This window comes from Pteropus vampyrus, unplaced genomic scaffold (genome assembly GCF_000151845.1).
Source record: "Pteropus vampyrus isolate Shadow unplaced genomic scaffold, Pvam_2.0 Scaffold307, whole genome shotgun sequence".
Lineage (NCBI taxonomy): Eukaryota > Metazoa > Chordata > Mammalia > Chiroptera > Pteropodidae > Pteropus > Pteropus vampyrus.
In genome coordinates, this window is record NW_011889088.1 from 625,489 (window position 1) to 643,960 (window position 18,472).

Genomic DNA, 18,472 nt, shown 5'->3' on the forward strand with positions numbered 1-18,472 from the left:
AAAAAAAAAAAAAATGCCATTAGAATTCTGATAGGAATTGCAATGCATCTGTAGATTGCTCTGGGTAGTATGAACATTTTAACAATGTTAATTTTTCCTATCCATGAGCATGGAATACCTTTCCATTAATTTATGTCTTCAATTTCTTATCAATGTCTTATTTTCAGTGTACTGGTCTTTCACCTCCTTGGTTAAATTTATTCCTAGGTATTTTTGATGCAACTATAAATGGGATTGTTTTCTAAATTTCTCTTTCTGATAGTTCATTATTAGTGTATAGAAATGCAATATATTACTGTATATGGATTTTGTATATTGATATTTGGAATGCTGTATTTCCATTTTCATTTGTCTCAAGATATTTATTAATTTCACTGATATCTTCAATGACCCATTGGTTATTCAGTAGCACACTGTTTAATCTCCAATTTACCAGTTTTCTTCTTGTAACTGACTTCTAGTTTCATTCCACTGTGGTCAGCAAAGACACTTGATATGATTTCAATCTTCTTAATATTACTGAGACTTGTTTTGTGGCCTAACATGAGATCCATCCTTGAGAATGTCCCATGTACACTTGAGAAGAATGTATATCTGCTGCTTTTGGATGGAATGTTTTGTATATGTCTACTAATTCATATAGTCTAATGTGTCATTTAAAGCTGATGTTTCCTTACTGATTTTCTGTATAGATGATCTTTCCATTAACGTAACTGGAGTATTAAAGTCCCGTACTATTATCGCATTGCTGTCAATTTCTCACTTTAAGTCTGTTAATATTTGCTTTATATATTCAGGTGTTCCATGTTGGGTGCATAAATATATACAAATGCATCCTCTTATTAGACTGACCCATTTATCAACATATAATGCCCTTCCTTTGTCTTTTTATACAGTCTTTGTTTTAAAGTCCATACTGTCTGATATGAATATAGATACACTACCTTTCTTTCAGTTTCCATTTGCAGGCAAATCTTTTTTCCATCCCTTTATTTCAGTCTGTATGTATCCTTAAATCTGAAGTGAGCCTCTTATAGGCAAATACTGCCCTGTCTTCCAGATTGCAGACCCATTCTTCTGATTCATATAGTCTGCTGTTGAACCCCTCTAGCATGTTTTCCAGTTTAGTTATTGTATTCTTCAGCTCTGTGACTTCTGTTTGGTACTCTCATATGTTTAATATCTCTTTGTTGAAGTTCTCACTGTGGGCATCTTTATGACCATTACATTGAATTCTTTATCAGGTATATTACTTGTCTCCATTTCATTTAAGGTCCTTTTCCTGGGGTTTTACCTTGTTCTCTCTTTTGGAAGTGTACCTCTCTTTGTTCATTTTGCTTATCTCTCTCTGTTTTTTTATATGTATTAGGCAAAACAGTCACCACTCCAAGTCTTGAGGGAGTAGCCGCGTGTAGGAAATGAGCCTTATCATTCAATTTTGCCCAAGCTCTTGGTTGTCTCTGGAACATTTTTGATTGTCTAAGAAGTCTAGTTTGTTCGTGATAAGTCACAGTTGTTAAAGTTATGCTAAGCCCTGTCAGTGATCCAAAGGGAGGGATCTCAGTCAGCACCAAGTTTCAAGTTGATTGAAAGCTAGACTCTCAGGCAGCAGCTTTTAAAGCGTGAAAATATATACATTCCTTCTGGGACTGAAATCATAATCCATGCTGATGACCAAATCAGGTGATTCAGAGGATTCTCCTTGGTGACAGTTACAAAACCTGGGGCTGCAGACGAGTGTATAAGCTCCTTTCTGGGAGGTATCCGTTGCTCCTTAGGGAGAAGTTCCATAATTATAAGATTCCTTGTAACTGTAGGTTACTACACGGGGTGGGGGTTTTGGCAAGACTGCATCTCTGTCTCTCCCACCTGTCTCGATGTGGTCCTTTTAGCCTTTGTTGTGGCAGAGCCATTCAACTAGTTTTCAGGGTTTTTTTCAGAAAAAATTAATCCATCTGTAGCTTCAGATTTGGTATGTCCATGGGAGGAGGTGAACTTGAACTCCTCATGAGAGGAGGTGAGCCATCTTGAACTCCTTTCCAGCACTCACTTCTTATATTTAGGGAATACCTAATTTATGAAGTCATACCACTAACATAAGCTGAAAATGCCAAATTCTTTCTTTCAGTCTTTGCTGCAGCCACATTAAGGCATATGACTACACCTCTGCCAATCAGTCATTAGCCAAAAGTACAAAAAAGCAAAAATGGGTGACAGAAAGTAGCAGTTACATCAAGTTTTCAGCAGCAAAGTATGGCAGATCCTATAACTAATATACACATAGATAAAAGGTCAAATGTTTTTCCCCTATATTTGGTAAACAGACAAGATGTCTGTGGCTACCACTTCTATTCAGTATGGTACTAGAAGATTTAGCGTGCAATCAAGCAAGAAAAAGAAGTAAAATATACCCAGGTTAGAAAGAAAATGTCCTCTTTCACAGACTATATTATCATCTAGTTCACAGGTCAGCACACTTTTTCTTTAAAGGCACAGAAAGTAAATATTTTAGGCTTGTGGGCCATTTGGTTTCTATCACAACCATTCAATGTGCCATTGTAGACTGAAAACTGCCATAGACAATATAATAACAAATGGACATGGCTGTGTTTCAGTAAAACTTTATTTACAAAAACAAGTGGCTGACACATAGTTTGAGGATCCCTAAGCTTGTTTAAAAATATGATGGAATCTACCAACAAAGCTAGAAATAATATGTAAGATTTAAAAGGTTGGGAGAAACAAGATTAATATAGAAAACTCAATTGCATTTTCACATAGTGTAACAAACAATTGAACATGAAATTTAAAAACAATGTTATTTATACCAGTATCAGTATATGAAAGAGATAAATCCAACAGAGAATGTGAAAAAAAAAAAAAAAAAAAACGGCAAACGGCCAAAAAATGGGTTAAAAAATCAAAAAAAACCCAAACAAAAATAAAACAAGCCTTTAAAATTAAAAAACGAAAAAGCAAAATAATAACTTAAAAAAACTGAAAAAAAAAAAAAAAACAGGAAAAAAAAGCAAAGGTCAAATTTCAAGACTCCTTCTAAAGATAAAGTATTCAAAATAGTGTAGTACTGGCATCGAGACAAACAGATCGTGGAACAGAACAGAGTACAGACATAAATCCACACATATATAGACAAATGAATTTTGACAAAAGTGCAAAGGCAAATTCACTGGAGTAAGGATAGTCTTTTCAAAAGTCTCGAACAACTGGATTTCCATAGGCAAAGGTGACCTTTCATCCACACCTTGCACCATAAGCAAAAATCAACTAGACCTCAATTTAAAACACTGGAAATAAATTTTCAGAAAAAAACATGAGACAAATATTAGTGACCACTTTGGATTAGGCAATGATTTCTTAGATATGACAACTCATAATCAGTAAAAGAAAACATTGTCGCAAAATGCATACTCTTAAAATTTAAACATCTACTCTTCAAAAAAATTACTACTGTTATAAAAATGAAAACACAAGCCACATCCTTGAAAAAAAATTGCAAAGCATATATGTGCAACAAAGAACTTGGATACATATGTATAAAGACCACTCAAAACTTTAGAGAAAAACAACTCAATTAAAAAATTACAAAAGATTTGAATAGACACCCCAGCAAAGAAGATATTCAGATGGCAAAAAAAAAATAACATAAAAATATGCTCAACATCATTAGTCATTAAGGAAGTGCATGTTAAAATCATGAGATATTACTATATATCTATCTATTAGGAGGCTAAAATTAAAAAGACCATCCATATTAAGTGCTGGTGAGAATGTGAAAAAACTAGAGTTCACATACACTGATGGTGAAAATATAAAATGATATTACCACTTTGGAAAAAGGTTTAGACACTTTTTAAAAAGTTAAACATACACCTGCCATTCTACTACTTGATTTTTACCTGAGTTAAAAAAAAGCATGTGTCCAAAAAAATACATAAATGTTCACAGCATTTTTATTTGTAATAACCCCAAAGTGAAAATAACCCAAATATCCACCAACAGGTAAATGGATGATCGAACTCTAGAATATCTATACAATGTAATATTAATCAGAAGAAAAAAAAAGGAGTGACTGATACATGATACAACATGGATTAACCTCAAAATAACTGTGTTGACTGAAATACACAGACAAAATGGAGTACTCTAGAAACTGCAATCTAAATCTATAGGGACAGAAAGAAGATAAGTGAATGACAGGCAAAGGGAGGTGGATGGGAAAGGAGAGGAGAAAAGAACTACAAAGGAGCAATAGGAAATTATTAGGGATGATGAATACATTCGTTATCTCCACTGTGGTGGTTTCATAGGTGTTATATGTCGAAACTTTTCAAATATGTGTAGTTTATTATATGTAAATTATATCTCAGTAAAACCTGAGATATAATTTACATATAAAAAATATAAAAAATATAGGAAAAAAACTTTTTTACATTGGTTAGACAATGGTCTGAGATACACCACACAAAAAAGCACAATTAAAATTTACTAAATTGGACTTCATTAAAATTGAAAAATTCTGCTCTTGAAAGATACTTATAAACAAATAAAAAGATGCAGATTGAGAAAAAATATTTACAAATCTTATACCTAGTGAAGTTTTGAATCCAGAAGATTTTTTCAAATCTCTAAAATCAGTAAGAAAACAAACAAAAAAACAATTTTAAAAATGGGCTGAAGATCTGAACACATACTTTACCAAATAAGATACATAGGTGGCAAACTGGCACATGAGAAATTGTTCAATATTCTAAGTCATTAGAAAAAGAAAATTAAAACCACAATGAGATGCTACTACCCACCAGCCCAATGGCTAAAATTAAAAAGACTGACCCTACCAAGAGCTGGCCAGGGTGTGGAAGCATTGGGACTCTGATAAACTACTTGAAGGAATGTAAAATGGTATAGTGTTTTCAAAAAATACTTTGGCAGTTTCTTTAAAAAGTTAATTAAATACATATACATTGTTGAATATACTCAGTTATTCAACTTCCAGGAATTTATTCAAGAGAAAGGAATTCATATGTCCACACAAAGAATTATCACAATGTTCACAGCAATTGTATTTATAATAGCCAAAAATAGCCAAATGTTCATCAACTGAATGGATAAACAAATTGTGTTAATATACGTACAATGGAATACAATAAAAAAGTAAATTATTAATACATGCAACAACAAAGATAGATCTCAAAATAAATATGCCAAGTGAAAGAATCCAGAATAAAAAAGAATACATACTGCATGACTCCATTTATGTAAAAGTCAAAAAATGAAAACTAATCTTCTATCCATTTCATTGGAATGCTGTGACAAATTACCACAAAATTCAGTAGCTTTAAACAACAGAAACTTATTCTGTCACAGTTCTGAAGTCCAAAAATCCAAAATTAAGGTGTCAGTAGAGTTGACTCTTTCCATAGGCTCTGAGAAAGAATCTACTCTATGCCTCTCACCTAGCACATATATATATATGTGTATATATACAAAGTCAGTGTATCAATGATTAATACATGAAAAGATCAACTCATCCATGAAGCATTTATTCAGAGTTCCCTGTGATAAAAATAAGGTAGTATTCATAAGCCTATGGAACAAAAAGTAAGGAGCACAGAACATCAAAGAAGGTTGCAAAAGCTAACAGTAATGGATGACTTTTTAAGGTGGCTGTATATACCAGTACTGCAAATGAGATTTTCTTAAAACAACACTAGCATAAACAGAGTCAAAAAATTAGTTTCCATCTTAATTCTCATTTGCCAAGAACAAAATTTTACATGCCAATGACTACAGTGGGATGAAATATTAAAAAGGAGGAGCAAAAGAGAAAAGAAGAAGGACCCTCAAAGACTGGTCCCTTCCAAGACTCATAATACCTACAATTTGGTGATGCACTGGAAAATCTGCTGAAACACAAAAATTCTTGCCATATTGTTTAGAAACCACTAAATTAGACACATATGCAAGATGCATTTTTCTATTCTACAAAAAGTTCAAAGTTAAAAAACATAGAAAAACAAATATCTATAGATTTATCACAAATAAACTTTATTATGTTATATATAGAAAATATATCACATTTTATAGGGCCAAAAAATAATCCTTGGAAAAAAACAAACATCTTCTTTAATGAGCAACACCCATTTGTTCTAGTGTACTAAGTTTAACTCACATGACTAGCAGCTTGGTTTGGCAATCTCAATGCATAAGACAAATAATTCATAAAAGTTTGACAATATTATTTTTAGTTCACATGCTTCTTGGATTGAGCTCATAAATGCTTCTACTTTATGCTACTCTAGGGACTCCATTCAGACACAAATACATTTGTTAGCCATTGGGAGGCTAAGGGAGGAACTCTGTACAGACACCATTATATTCTGAGACTCCAAACATACACATCCCATTTGGGCAGATATTTAGAATACAACAATTAAAAATTGATTGTTGCTGCTTCTAAATAGAGTCAAAGAAGTATGACAGTATAATTGACAGTACACAATACTATGTACGAGAAGTACATTTCTACTAACGGTTAAGGTTACCAATGGTCATGACCTGATAAGTTTTAACAATTTAATTGATCTCTCATAAAACTTTCATAAAACAATGTTAGAATGGTTACACAAAACATCTTGTTAAATGTAAGCAGTGTTTATAAGTAACTTGGTTATATTATGAAGCACAAAACATTTTTATTTTTAATGAGGGACAAAAATATCTAAAATTAGAACTTAACACAAACATCTGAATCAATTGTTTTCCCAACTACTTGCAAACAAAATATTTCAAATTCCGTACACGATTCTGCAAACCCATGAGTACAAACTCTAATCTTGACACTGAATTTGGATCATCTCCATGGAGGAAATCCATGAACCAGATGTGAATTTATTCTTCCAGATGTATTTTATATGTTTGAGGAAAAATAAAACATTTCTTCACTGCCTTTGAGGTCACTTAAAAATACACTAAGAACCGGCAAAAGAGGAAACCTACAAATGAGTCTTGCACTACTCTTAAACAGTCATTTACCGAATTATTATTAAACTAATCAAACTACATATACAGTTGCTATATTACCAATGAATATTAAAGTAACTGGTAATTCAAAATCAATTTAACATTTATAATCGACCAATTTTCTCAATGTTCAGTAACCATACTAATTACACCAAATTGCTTTAGACAATTTTTGTGTTAACATTATAAGGAAATAAAAAAGAAAAAATATGCCTACAGTTTTAATTAAAATATCACGACCTCAACATCTGAGATAAATTTCTACACAGAAATAAATGAATCACAGCAAAATTTAATAAAGTTAGTAACACATCTGAATCTAATTGTATAGTTCCAAAGTTTGAAGTCATCTTATAATACCAGTGACACAAGTTCAATAATTAAGAAATTAAATATCACAAAAAACAACCTCCATCACATTAAGATCTCAACTAACTAGAACCAAAAATGGTTCCTCTGGCACACATATTTCCTTTGCTCTCCACCAGAGATCCTTCAAATACTTAATAGCTCCTGTTCAATTTTTAAAAAATATATCCAGGAAAATAAGTGATCTTGTTGAAATGTTTCATTTTATCCAGGAAAAGGATATACACATGTATTAATTAGTTACGATAGTTGCGAATGTAACTTTAATAAATACTTATATGAACATTGTTTCATATACTAAGAAATAGCAGCTAATTGTGCATCAACACAAACTACAGAAGTATATACACACAAACATATTAAAATGACTTAATTTTTGTATATCTTATGTTTTCAAGGATTTAATAAGAACATTAAATTTAAGATATCCTGGCATTAATATTTTAAATTTATTAACCTACTTTAATTTTAATAAAAATATAATTTTTGATGATTTCACAGAAGCATTTTATGTATATTCCAAGAATTTAAATCCTGAAATAAAATAAAAAAATTTACAGGTAGGAAATATCATATAAATAATTACTACTTAACCTAAGGGATGGGGATGATTTGCTATATGGATCAAAAATAAGTATGAAGTAATAAACAAGAATATATGCTATGGCTTATAACTGCAATAACTCAAATCAGAGATAACAGTGTTTCACTTCCAATACTATACAGTACCAGAAATGATTTTACACCCACACATATTTGTTTAATGCACAATTTTGGTATTCTGCCAATAACTCAGCTTCACTAAAAATTCCTCCCTGGACGTAAGTAACTATGGTTGGGTCTTAAATACAAATAAATTAAGAACAAAAATTTAAGTGCTCTGTTACAGATGTTTTCTTTTCACTTAAAAATATCTATCAGGCACAAAACCTCTTATATGCTTAAACAGTTGTAAGTTTTATTTAAACCTCACACTTGAATTTGAACAAAAACTTACTCTGCTTTCAGGGAACGAGATATGAGTAACAGGTAGGAACCCTAGCCATAAACTTAAAATGTCACATTCTACACATAAGATTGAACCCATCCAAGTACTAACCAGACCCAACCCTGCTTAGCTTCCAAGATCAGACGAGATCAGGCACATTCAGGGTGGCATGGCTGCAGACACAGTTATAATATTTTTTGAAATCTTATGTATTTTTATTAAACCTTATAAAACAAATATTTGCATAGAGTAAATCATAAAATATCAAAATATAGACAAACTTGTTCAATCTAGTATTTCTCTATAGGAATTATAATAGGTCAAATAAGGAGAAAGATTATAATTATGAAATATTTATGAATATTTTTAAAACATTAAAATATTACTATATTTTCAGTCACTATTTACTGAGAACCTAACACAAGATATCACAAGATAGATATTCCACTAAATGTTAGAGTCAGTTGGCAAATAAGCAAAGCATGATCCTTGCCCTCATAAAGGTTACTTTCTAGAGGGGCAGCGAGAGATGTAACTTAGAAATATGATAAATGCTACTCAGGAAAATCATTCAATTTTTCATTTTCTGGAACATTTCATACATGAGGTAACTTACTAATAAAACTTTTGGTAAAATCACAAGTGAAATAATTTAGACTGGTGTTTCCCTTACATGCAGTTTTTATAAACTAAACCCAATTTTTTAATGGTTAGAGTTCTTTTTAGATTATCTTTTTAGTCAACTCTAGTAATTTACATGTTTCAAAAAAAACCCAGAAATTCTAAATTTAACTCAAAATTTCATATTTCTATAATACACCTGTTCAAAGATACTATTATAATTTTTAAATCTCAACATATATCCTTTACATTTCTGATATTATTAGCATGTAATTCTATCATTTCTTGATCAATGTTGTCAGGGGGATTTGCCAAAGTTCAAATACTGGTTCCATCATTTACAAGTTGTGTGTACTTAAGTTTTTTACTTCTCTGGGCTCAGTTTTCTCAATTTTTAAATAGAAATAAAAACAGTTCTTATTCCAAAGGAATATTGAAGGAATTAAACAAAATAATACATGTAAAGTACTTAGAACACACCTGGCAAATAATAAGTGTTCAATAAATATTATCTATTATTACTAAGTGTGGATTCATTTTTATGTATCATTTGGAACACCGTGAACTTCTTCACTCTAAAATCTCTAGATTTTCTTTATTCTGGAAAAGTTAAAGCTTTTATCTTCATTTTCAGACATGATCTCTTCTTCCTTCTCTCTATTCTCCGGTTCTGAAACTCCTATTCGACATAAGTTGGACCCTCTCATTCTGTCTTCTGTTTACTTAACATTTCCTTCTTATTTTTTTTCTTTGTATATCTGTGCTGTTTTCTGGATCTTATCCTCATAGCTCTTCAAATTAACTAATTCTTTCCTCAAATGATTATACAATACTATAGTAAGAAACATGCCATGGCACATAGAAAGAACACAAAAGTTTGTTCAATGAAAATTACAGACATTTTAATTTCTATTACCGTATTTTTTCATTTCTTATTGTGAAAATTCTCCACTATGGTTCTTATTCCTTCTTTTAATCTCTAATCATTTTAAAACAAACCTGTTTTATAGTCTCTTCACGGTTTTTCCATTATTTCGAGTTCTTGTTGTATTTCAGTAAAAAAAGAATGTTTTGGTCAACGACAAACTGCATATACGTCAGAGATCTCACTAAGATTAGAATGGAACTAAAAAATTCCTATCATCTAGTAACGTAGCCATCATATGTCATAGAGCAACACATTACTCAGGTGTTTGTAGTGATGCTCGTGTAAATAAACCTACTGTGCTTTCAGTCATATAAACGTACAGTAGATACAATTATGTACAGGACATAATAGTTGATAATGATAATAAACAAATGTTATCGGTTTATGTATTTACTATACTCTTACCGTTATTTTATCTTTCTTTTTTTTTTAACACCTACAGCACCTGGTATTCCTAGGTGGTCTCCCATCCAAGTACTAACCAGGCCTGACCCTGCTTAGCTTCCAAGATCAGACGAGATTGGGCACGTTCAGGGTAGCATGGCTGTAGACTCTTACCATTATTTTAGAGTGTACTCTACTTATTAAAAAATTTTTGCTGTAAAACAGTATGCCATATTACACCAGCAGCAATCTCATACATCTTGTGTTTACTGCATCTCTTGATTGCATCATTTTCTCTTGTGCTGGAATTAATCTCATATGACTTTATAATTTGGTGTAGCCTAAATATATAGTGTGTATAAAGTCTACAGTAGTGTACAGTAATGTCCAAGGCCTTCACATTCACTCACCACTCAACTCACTGACTCCCCAGATCAACTTCCAGTCCTGCAAGCTCCATTCATGGTAAGTGCCCTACACAGGTGTAACATTTTTTAAATCTTTTATACTATATTTTTACTGTACTTTTTCTATGTTTTGTATGTTTAGATACACAAATACTTACCATTGTTACAAATGCCTGCGATAATCAGTACAGTACATGCTGTCAGGTTTGTAGCCTAGAAGCAATAGTCTACATTAGCAGTCCCCAACCTTTTTGGCACCAATTACTGGTGCCCCTATTAGAATCTAATGCCTAATGATCTGAGGTGGAGCTGAGGTGGTGCTGATAGCACTGGGGAGCAGCTGCAAATATAGATAAAGTTTCACTCACTGCAAATATAGATAAAGTTTCACTCACTGCTGCTCATCTCCTGCTGTGAGGCCCAGCTCCTAACAGGCCATGGACTAGTAGGGGTCTGCTGCCCGGGGGTTGGAGACCTCTGGTCCATATCACACAGCCTAGGTGTATAGTAGGCTATAGCATTTAGGTTTGTGTAAGTATACTCCATAATCTTCAGATGACAATGAAATCACCTAACAGCGCATTTCTCAGAATGGATGCCCTCTGTTAAGCAGTGCATGACTGTATTTTTCTGCTTGTTATGTTTACTGATTGTCTGCATGGTGGTTTGTTTCCCTGTATGGTTTATAATGTCTACAACCTTCATCAGAGGTTGCTTTATTATGTGGGAACCTTGTGTACCATGAGCTATGAAAACAAATCTAAAGAACAGGTACATGTGTTAATTTGCTTTTGGCAGGCCCCAAGTAATTTCATTGGACCCTGACCAGGAAGATGAAAAAGAGGTTCATCTGTACATTTGAGTCTGTATGAACTATTTACATATACATACATTTTTGTTTTATATTATTCTTTTAATTATGATGTGGATGACTTCATCATCATTACAGAAATTCCTGGCTTTAGTAAGCAAATAAACATATCATTATTTTAGATGCTTTTCCCTGAAATAATAATACATTTAAATCATACCAGAAATGTATATTCCTATCCCAAGTACTGGCTATTCTAAACTTTTCTATAAATCACCTTTTTAACAAAGAACTGCAATATATTGCTACATATTTTTAGAATAGTGATAATAATAATCGTAAATACATTTGGGTAGTACATTAAGAGTTTACATAATCCTTTCGGTAAAGTTAAAACAGTATCTTTCATTTGTTTCCATGATCACCCTACTTGGATTTACCATCCCAATTTTAGACATAAAGATCTGAGGTCCAAAGCTATTTGCTTGTTGTGCACACACACAGAAATGTACTATACTCTCACTATTCATTAGTATTCTTCTATGTTTCCTGCTAACCTATTAAACCCTGTAGCTCTCCTCACCTATTTTATTGCTCCAATTATTGGTATATAATACTAATTGAGACTTCAAATCTACTAGACACATAATACTGCTAAAGGCATTATTAAAAACCATATAATCTCAAATATAATACATAATCTTTCACACTTGAATATTTCTATAGTCAGGGTGGATCTTCCAATTAACATCACAAAAAACCTCCTGGTGATTACGCAGAAAAGTAAGTATGACACCACTACAAACACAATTGCGCCCATAAAATATCTGTTCATCATATGAATTTCACTTTGGTTGAGATATTTACATTTGTAGCACCAAATGTGATTGAGTTTTAATTCAAATTTAAACCTCTAGTTGTCTGTTAAATTTTTAAAAGATTGTACTGTAATGATGCTCTGAAACACTAAGAATATAAAGTTGATTGTCACATACTAAGATAATTAAATACAATAGAAAATATGAAATCTTTAAAAATTGATTGCTGAATTCCAGTGCCAGGACAGAATTTATGCATCAGGGAAAATTCCGATACTCTCCAAACATTTCAAAAAAGCACCGATAGATTGATTTTCTAAAACACAGTTTTTGTCATGTAACCCTCCTGTTCCTGAATCTGTTATAGCTTCTTACTGCCTTCTAATTCAAATCTACACTTCTACACAACTTTCAAGGCCATCTACTATCTGGCTTCATAAATTTATGCAATTTTAATAAGCATTTTTCTCTACTTCTACCTCTCCGAGTCTCTACTTTAGTCTGTCTCTTAAAGGAAGTCCCTATCTTCCTTACAATCCTGCTTTGATCTGTTCACTTCTCCCTAATCCTCTTCTTCCTAGAGAATAAAACCCTTCCATCTTCCGTTGCAAGTCAAGTCTTAATCTTAATTTTGAATTCCTACTGTAGCTAGAGACACTATTATACAAGTTACCAATGACACTTATCTATTTGTTTCTTAACTATTCCTTTCTCCTAACTTAGAGTTTGAGAGCCTTGGAAATATGAAAAACATTATCCATCCTTTCTCTTCTCTGAAGAAAAGGAGGTCTTAAAATGTAGGAAACTGAATCTCAGAGAAATTAAATTATTAAATTAAATCAAAGAGCTAAATAGTTCAACCTAGTCAAAAATCCAGTTGAGTGATCTTTCCCTTCACACAGTATTGACACATGAGATAAGGAGCAAAACAAAAGATATGTCCTATTTTGCTTTTTAGCTTAATATAAAAAATAAAGTCACAAATAGGTCTCATTACATGTTAACCTAATGAAATTCCTCTTTCCCAATTAGACTAACAGTTTATAAATTTTGAATTAAAGTTCCAATACAAATTAGGTGTGATTATTGGGAGGGGAGCAGAGAGAGAGCATTAGTTATGGACTTGCTTAGAGACAGAAAGTTGTATTTAAACTTAGTAAAGCAGCCTCAAGAGTCTCTCCTGGGTGCTATTTACACATTTTTGTGTGTGTGTGATTACAATCATGCAATATGATTCCATTTGCGATTTTGAGTAAAGTTGGAATGCTGTATTCCCTAAAGAATGAATAGTGTTTAAGTTTAAGGAAAAAAAAAAAAGGAATGTGATACTTCTGGTCAAAAGTTCTCTTTCTGGAATTCATGATAAATGAAAAGAATTTTGGCAGTTTCTATGTCATTCTGCATCTCACAGGCAACGTGCAATTTCTCATGTCATTACAACTCAGTTATTCACTGAAACAAGTGATCTTATTACAAAACAAGTTAAAGAAACAAACAAAGCCTCCTTCAGTTCCTGCCTTGATTCATTATTAGAATTCACCTTTCCTTTCACCTCACCCACAAACCCAGATATTGAATGCCAAATGTTGGTCTCACTGCAGGACAGGACATTAGATAATTTAAACATCAGCGAAACTGAATTCGGCTATCCTTAGTCACTGACTGATGACTCTATTCCTATTTGTACATTTTTTAAGTAGTACTATGTCCTTCCCGGAAGTTCTTTTTGCATTCCAGTTTACGACAGGGACTAAAATATAACAAAGGCACAAAGGAAAAATGCAAAGAGTCAAGTGTCAGGACAAGTTAGAAGCATACACATATATGTAGGTAAGTCTGGTCTAATTCTTGTTCAGTAAGATATTAATCTTATGAAAAATTTTAAAGAAATATTAAATTTATCCTAAAGAAACAATTCTGCCTTAGGATCAAATTTAAAATGTGATCAGAAAGTGTACATTCTAACATATGTAAGGGGAAAATATTTACAAAGCATTTTATAATTTCATAGTAAATAATATTTGATTGTACCATACATCCTGTTTTTCTAATGTCATGTGATAACTGTATATAAGAAATATTACCATCAATTTTCCATCTCCCATTTTAGAACAGAAACTAAATATATCTGCTCCCTGCCCCAAATGAGAGATGACATGATTGTAGTTAAAATTAATTTCTAAAATTTATCTAGATGAGCTTCAAAATAGAATTTTATAAGAACACTAGAAATTACAAACATTTAAACAGTTGTACACATTCTTTATCTAAACTGAGCAGAGTTCATTTAATAAATAACTATTGTCTTTACTTCTACTGCTGATTACCTGCTGGAACACTATATAGACACACACACATCTTTCTCTGTTAAAGTCACATCTGCAGGAAAAAAGGCTACTAAAATAAGAACAAGTTGCTGTTCTAAGTTAATATCCTGCTAGTAGATATTTTGTAATGCTCAGGGCTGTAAAAATGTTCTTGAAAAAATAGTTTTATAGTCCTATATATTTAAGGCAGAAATTCCAGACTGAAAATTTGAATGGTAGTTGTATTATTAATGTATTTTATTGAATAAGTCTGACACATTTGTCTGAGTCTCCAATTTGTACCATATTTCCTAAAATCCTATAACAAAATTTGTCTTGGTACTCCCTGTTCACCTTGCCTTTCGCATCAAATATATTTAGCATTTATGATTCTCACATGTAAATACAAATCAACAACAAACTAGAGACAAATTTCAGTTTGAAAATCCACAAAGTGAGAATTTGCATATATGCACAGATAAAAATGTTAGAGGTATACAACAACACAATTCTAGTTTGCGCTTAATCTTTCAAATATAGCAAAAGTTTAGGTTAAATGCTATTTAACTGTATGTATACCACTATAAAGTTATAGGTAGATTTAAAAAATTCTTGACCAATTGATACGCTATTACCTTGTTGGCATGGCTGAAAACCATTCATAAGACTACTTGATATGTTTTCACAAATTTCTTCAATTCACTATTAAAAAGAGTTGAGTTCAACTCTGATGGATAAATTATTGCTTCATAAATTAGATTTTAACAGTATGGAAATCAAAGAATATTTAATTTCCTGGAATGAAATTATTTAAAAGATTACATAATATCGTCTACCTAGTAGTTTATCTTACAATTCCTTATGTTTATTTCAAAGCTGACTATGCTACAGAATCACCGGGGAAGCTTTTAAAATTTTTCAATGCCGGGGCAGGACCTCATCACCTCATACCATATGTCAGAATATCTTGGCAGTAGGCCTCAGTATCAATATATTTTTTAAATTGTAGTAAAAACAAGTAACACAGAATTTACCATCTTAACTATCTTTAAGTATATAGTTCAATAGTATTGACTATATTCACATTGTTGTGCAACTAGATCTCTAAAATATGTTGCATGACTGAAATGCTATACCCATTGAACAACATCTCCCCAGCTCCTGGCAAACACTATTCTACTTTCTGTTTCTGAGTATGACTACTTTAGGGACCTCATATAAAAATGAAACCATACAGTGAACCTCAAGGTTCATCCATGTTGTATCATGTGCCAGTACGCTATTTTTTTAGTACTTTCTTTTTTAAGGCCAATGTATATACCACATTTTCTTTATCCATTAATCAGTCAATGGATGCTTGGGTTACTTCCACATTTTAGCTATTGTGAATATTGTGGCCATGAACAAATATCTCTTTGAGACTCTGCTTTCGATTATTTCGGGTATATACCCAGAAGTAGAACTGCTGAATTATATGATAATTCTATTTTTAACTTTTTGTGGAACCCCTATACTGTTTTCTACAGCCGCTGCACCATTTTACATTCCCACTAACAGTGTAGAAGAGTTCCAACATTCTGGCTAATACTTGTTATTTTGTTTTCTTGACAGTAGTCATCATAACAGGTGTGAGGTGATATCTACTGTGGTTTCAATTTCCATTTTTCTATTAGTGATGGTTGGTAAAATTCAAGGAATAACCTTTGGAGTCTTAGATAAGGAATTGACATTTGGAAAATAAAATAATCATGGACAGGCTGGTAATGGTTGAAATACACTTAGATAATAGTCAAAACTTTCAGGTAAGACAGGTTTGCTTCATCCACCCCACTCGAACTGCGCCCTTTCTTGAACCTACCCAGTCTCCTTTTGCCATTGAGTATTTTCTCTTTTAATTCACTTCTGTTTTAAGAAATAATATGAATTTGGGAATGTTTCTTATTTTTCACTGGAATATTTACATATAAAGCCTTAACACTATTTAGATAAGAAAAGATTTATTTTTTTTCACATGGTAAGAAGGAGAAGTTTTAAGTCACAAGTATGAGACACAGGTACTCACAGTTGTTACTCTCACAAGCCAATTTTAAAAATGACTAACTTGTATTTGGTTACCTATTTCGCCTAAGGCTGACTATTTTGGGGGGTGGGGTGGGGAATTAAGGATATGCTTTGGTACACACCAAGCACTTACTTGGAGATCTACAAAATAAACTATATATTTCCTAGTTATTTTAGAGTGTGGAGTTAAACCTCAAAGCAGGTCCTAAAAATCTAATTAATATTTGAATCATGAGAATTTTCCAACATACCATTTGTTCAGCACCCTCAATTATGCAGAACAGCCAAGATCCTAAAAGCAGGCCAAACAAGCAAATATTTAAGTAGTAAAATTAGATAACAATCTTTGTTCAAAGGAACTTAATTTTCCTCATAGGAGAATTGTTTGACTCTCACTGAGTTATTGGATACTATAAATTTAAACACAGTTTTAGCAAATTTAATTATATGATTTCTCAATCTATACCAAATGCATTTATATTGGTGGTGAAGACAGAAATATATAGGTCTGAATAAGCACAATCTACGTTGGCCTTTCTACCTACACATGGCATATTACTTGCAAGCATCATTTATTACGGCATATAATGAGAAGTGATACTCAAATTGAGTAGCCTTACTCATCAAATAAAAGTTCAATTAAATTAGTATGCAGTCTTAGAAAGATGCATACCTTGTAAGGCATATACCTTCACAGCTGTATGCGTGTGCACACACACGCTCTGTCTATATCTTTCTTCTGCTGTCAAACCTTGACTCTTACATGAGTCACCACATAAGCAGCTCACTACTTGGCTTTACTCCTCCCTGCCTTGTATCACCATTCCAACCACCTGACTCAACTAGAGGAAATTCTCCCCTATTTTCTCTACTGAAAAGTGAAGAATGCATAGGGTTACAGTGTCAAAAAAACAAAACAAAACTACAAATGAATCCAAGAATGTTCACCTTTGAAAGAGAAAGGCAGAGAGGAAGAGTATTGAAGAAAAGAAAAGGAAGTAAGAAGTGAGATACAAGGCCCAGCTCATAAATACTTGAATTTATTTGAGTAAAAATATTCATTCCTACTCTCTTAGTAGTTTATTTATAACATATACTTTGGGATATTACATAATATTTGTTCTGCGTTCTTCCTCTCTAATATCCATAGGAAAAATTGAATGGTTTCCCTATTATCTGGGGAGTTTTATAAAAACACACAACAGGAAATCTCCCAAGGAGTATGATATTTAAACTTCTGTATTTATATGAAAAAAATTCTTTAAAATATACAAGAATTAAAATCATCTATTACTACTTTAAAAAAAGTAAACCTTTTTCTTATGCCACTAAAGTAAATAAATTTTCCTATATTTCTTCAGACCTAGCTATAAATATACACATGTAACAATTTTTTAAATAAAAATTTATATTTGTCCACATCTTCCTTTTCTCATATAAGAGTATCATGAAGAGCTTCTAGATAAATCTACCTAATTCTTTTCCATAAATCTGAAATTTGGTGTATTTACCTAAATGTAAGGCTACTGAAAAGATTTTCAGTATTTTGCTATTATAAAAAAAACCAATGAACATGCTTGTAACAAAGTATAATCTTATCATTAATGCATGAATATGCCTACACAGTTACCAACACTTGCTTATAGACCTTTTATGGCCAACCTCATAGCCAAACACTTCATTTACTGCTATTTTAATTTGTCTTTAAAAATTATGACTGTGATTGGAGGCAGCTTCT

The 18,472-nt window shown here is 32.1% G+C and overlaps 1 protein-coding gene and 1 non-coding gene across 5 annotated transcripts in view; both read right to left on the reverse strand.

The window, feature by feature from the left end:
• The window catches only part of SBF2 (SET binding factor 2), a 379,135-nt gene that overhangs the window by 267,914 nt on the left and 92,749 nt on the right, over nucleotides 1-18,472 (reverse strand). The gene's annotated exons all lie outside the window — the stretch shown is intronic.
• On the reverse strand, nucleotides 10,381-10,499 carry LOC111730343. Its single transcript, XR_002776640.1, has one exon. It is a non-coding gene; the product is annotated as a 5S ribosomal RNA (ribosomal RNA).